The sequence below is a fragment of the Melampsora larici-populina genome (genome assembly GCF_000204055.1).
Source record: "Melampsora larici-populina 98AG31 unplaced genomic scaffold MELLAscaffold_151, whole genome shotgun sequence".
Taxonomy (NCBI): Eukaryota; Fungi; Basidiomycota; class Pucciniomycetes; order Pucciniales; family Melampsoraceae; genus Melampsora; species Melampsora laricis-populina.
In genome coordinates, this window is record NW_006768914.1 from 1 (window position 1) to 4,918 (window position 4,918).

Here is a 4,918-nt window from a genome sequence, read left to right on the forward strand (position 1 = left end):
CAGACATCAGACGGATCTGATGTAGGATAATGACCAGATGGATCTGGATCCTAATGCACCCCAGATCCATCTGACAGCTGCATTACCCAGACAGATGGATCTGGGGTGCATTAGGATCCAGATCCATCTGGTCGTTATCCTACATCAGATCCGTCTGATGTCTTGTCATGCTTATCCGACAGGCCTGGCATACATATCAGGCTCTGATCTACCTTCCACCAATACATAGACCCACACAGAACAGATGGATCTGAGTCCGTGTGATTAGGACCCAGATGCATCTGGCATCCTAATTTGTGCCATCCTGGTCCATCCAACACTTCTACATATGTATTATAAACAACGTCCTTTGCACAAGATTTGACAAAATCGCTACTACACAGTAACGCACAACACGCACAAGAATGGGTGAACACTCAAGAGTCCCCGTGGTCAATGTTACACATCACCTCACTACGTGCTGAAGTAAATCCCTGTCATCAGCAGCCTACAATCAACTTATCGATCTATGGCTGCTGATGGATGGTAGGACGTTACTGAGATCATTTTGAGCTTTAAAAACTTTATTTCATCCAAGCCAATAGAGAATCATGATAAAGGCGATAATTTTCACAAATATTGCAAATGATCTCGGTTGATTTAATCGTTTCACGTCTCGTGATCTTGAATTTTCTCAATATTTAGATCGGTATTAATGGAAATACAAAGAAAGTTCTCTTTTATGAGACGGTGATTTGGTCACTTCAAAAGCTTAGTGATTGTTATCATCGTGACAATTTTGAACTGTGGTGAGATGTTGAGTACCAAGAAGTGGTGATCATCATCATCAGACTGCTTGATCACATAGCACAATAATTCAGAGCCCTTCTACGGGTGTTCTTTTGGGTCGGGATGGTTGACTGCAGAGGTGTTTCTGTCTACAGTCATGAGGAATGGATGAATTGGCTGTGTCCGAGACACCCACACCAGGAACCAACTCTGTAATGGCGCAGATGGATCTGTGTCTGTGCAGCAAGACGTCGGCGAAACAACACAGACACATCTGTGTCAAAACTGTATATTTGCAGACGGGTCTGCACAGGACTTATGTTCGTATGGTGGGTGTGCAGACGGATCTGAGATAGGGCTTATGTATCGGGTATCCTTGACTCGGAGTCCTGCTGTGTTGTACCGATGCAGATGTGTCTGGGTATGCATCCTTTTACACTGCTCAAATTTGAAGTAAACGTTAACACTTGAAAAAAAACGGATTTTGACTCGGAATTGTATATTTGGGGTCGTTTTGGTGTGTTATTGACAATTCCCAACTTATATGCTGGTTAGAAGTGTCTGATGGTATGATCTGGCGCGTCTGGGGGGGTGTTTTGGGATCTAAGCCGTAGAGACAGTACGTCTGTATGGTCGATTAAGTACCCAGGAATCTGTGGCACACAGGTGAAAACCGCCTTCACCACAGCCCCAATTTTGAAAATCACAGACCCGTACAAACCCTTTGTACTGGAATGTGATTGTTCAGACTTCGCTCTGGGCGCGGTGCTGTCTCAGAAGTACGACAACGACGGGGAAATGCACCCTGTGGCCTTCCTATCCAGATCCCTACTCCAATCCGAACGCAATTACGAAATTTTCGACAAGGAACTCCTTGCAATCGTAGCTGCATTCAAGGAGTGGAGGCACTACCTGGAAGGCAACCCGAACCGCCTAGAGGTGATAGTTTACACAGATCACCGTAATCTCGAGAGTTTTATGACCACAAAGCAGCTTACACGCCGTCAAGCCAGATGGGCCAAGACGCTAGGTTGTTTCGACTTCCAAATAAAATTCAGACCAGGGCGCCAATCGACCAAGCCTGACGCATTATCAAGACGACCAGACCTAGCACCCTCAAAAGAAGATAAGCTCACCTTCGGACAATTACTATGCCCAGAGAACTTAAAACCCAACACTTTCGTAGAACTCAGTAGCTTCAAGGCCTTCTTTGACAACGAAGAGGTCCACCTCGATGATGCCGAACACTGGTTTGAGGTAGACGTCTTAGGAGCGGAGGAAGACTCACCTAACCCAGCTCAACAAGAACACGCCATCCTTACCGACGTGGAAATCATTCACAAGATCCGACAAGCCACTAGCAACGACCCGAGACTGATTCAGATCATCGAAGCTATTACAAGCCCGATGTCATCAAAGTTCAAGGCCGCAGCTGGTGACTATCAAGTCAAAGACGGAGTGGTTTACCGCAAAGGTAAAATAGAAGTCCCGGACGTAGGCAACATCAAAGCAGCTATAGTCAAATCCAGACACGATAGCCGCTTGGCAGGACACCCGGGACGTGCAAGGACACTAGGACTGGTGCAGCGGAGCTTTGTATGGCCTTCGCAGAAACGGTACGTGAACCGCTACGTCGATGGCTGCGATTCATGTCAACGCGTCAAGAGTAGCACGAAGAAGCCCATAGGAACTCTGGAACCACTACCAATACCAGCCGGCCCGTGGACGGACATCAGCTACGACCTCATCACAGGACTACCTGAATCGGATGGATGTGATAGTATTCTGACGGTGGTAGACAGATTAACAAAAATGTCACATTTCATTCCTTGTAACGAAACCATGAATGCAGAGAAACTGGCTGATCTGATGCTTGATCGTGTTTGGAAACTACACGGAACCCCTAAGACCATAGTCTCGGATAGGGGGAGCATTTTCGTCTCCCAAATCACGAAGGAGTTAGACAGACAACTCGGAATACGACTTCACCCGTCAACGGCGTATCATCCAAGGACCGACGGTCAATCAGAGATAGTAAATAAAGCAGTAGAACACTATCTACGCCACTTCGTAGGATACAGACAAGACGATTGGAAACATATGCTACCAATGGCGGAGTTTGCATATAATAACACTGACCATAGTTCGACAGGAGCATCACCTTTCATGGCGAATTATGGATTCAACCCGAACTACGGAGTCATACCGTCGAACGAGCAATGCATCCCAAGCGTTGAACAGCGACTGGGGACTATCAAAGAGGTCCAGCAAGAACTAACCGAAAGCTTGCAACTATCTCAAGAGAGAATGAAGCAGCAATTCAACAAGAACGTGCAAGAAACACCTCAATGGAAAGTAGGCGACGAAGTGTGGTTGAGCAGCAAGCATATCTCCACTACAAGACCTAGCCCAAAACTGGACCACCGATGGCTGGGACCCTTTCCTATCATAAAACAAATATCTCAATCAGCGTATAAACTGACACTACCATCATCTTTTAAAGGGATTCATCCGGTGTTTCATGTATCGGTACTACGACAACACAACCCAGACACCATACCAGAACGACGCATTACCCCTCCGACGCCAGTGGAAATCAAAGGACAACAAGAATGGGAGGTCGAGAGTATATTAGACAGTCGACAAAGATTCCGTAAAACTGAATTTCTGATTTCATGGAAAGGTTTTAGTCACGAGCATAACTCATGGGAACCGCAAGAAAACTTATCAAACTGCAAGGATTTAGTCAAAGAATTCACATCAAGATTCCCGGACGCTACATCAAGATACAAAAGGAGACGGAGAAAGTGAGTGGAAGTGCGTTTTTTCCCAATGGGTTTTTTTACACGCCTTCCAGGGAAAGAATGCAGGCAGTCAAGAGGAGCTGGGCATTAAATGGGGGATAATGTTATGGTTTACAGTCTGTGACACTTATACACACATGTCACGGGAAAGAGGAGTTACCTCACCCGCACACCCCACGTTGTACACTCCTTTCCTCAGACTGCAATCTACCTAGATTCCTAGTCACCTGCAGTGGTGCAGAACCCCTCACCAGCTGGACTCCAACCCCCGACTCTGATCATAACAGTGTGTCAGAGTTATTTTGTATAATATGTAATGGTTGCTAGTTCTTATTGGTATTGTGTTTTGCACATCCTGTGTGATGTTTATTGTGTTTTCTATCTTATTGTTTGACTAGGCAATTGGCGCCCAGCCACCACACAGGCATGAGATTACAATCCCATCAAAACATCATGTTGATCTACACCACAAGGTAACAGTTGATGGAACCATTTCAAAGCAGTTGGAAATCCATCCTAAAATCAAACAAGGATTGGAGATGGAATCAGAAAGGATTTGAAGAAATTTAGTTCAAGACAGACAAGGGAATTGTTTGAATTTGATGCAACCAAAGTTCCCACTTTGGCAATATGACAATGCTGACATCCGAGAAAGTTTAATCAAGATCAAAATAAATGTGAATCTGAGGTTGAAGGTAGTGAAAACTGCCCTGTGCTTACAACCAAATGTCATCATTGCATGACATGTATCATGAATCGATTTGGGAACATGTATGTATAGCACTAAGGCCATTTCAAAGGCATGAAGACCGATCAATGATTTCACCAAGCAGTGGGCTTGTTTTTTTTCACTAACCATCTTCCATTTAAGGAGGATTTACTCTCTCATCAGGCTTATTTCATTTCTCTATAGAACCTTCTATGGGTCTGCACCAAGCTAGAACCTCATCTGTTTGGAGCTTTTATTTTTGATCACAAACTTACTCTTGACGTGTTTGTGTTTCTGTGTATGACTCATAGGTATGTTTTTCGCACATTTATGATAGTTCTCCATTTCTCTCTTTTATCTACATATGTGTATATTTGTCTTGTTTTGCATAATAAACAATCTCGTCTGTTTGAAGCTTTTATTTTTGATCACAAACTTACTCTTGACATGTTTGTGTTTCCGTGTGTGACTCATACTATGTACCTAATTTGAGATTTTATATCATGCATTGAGTGCTGAGGAGTGAGGACAGGTTTTGGGAGCATTTTATGAGCACAATGGTTTAGCAGGAGCAACCCCTGACCCGCAGCGCAGTTCACTGCGCTCTTTCACACCACAGGAGCCTGGCAATATCTAG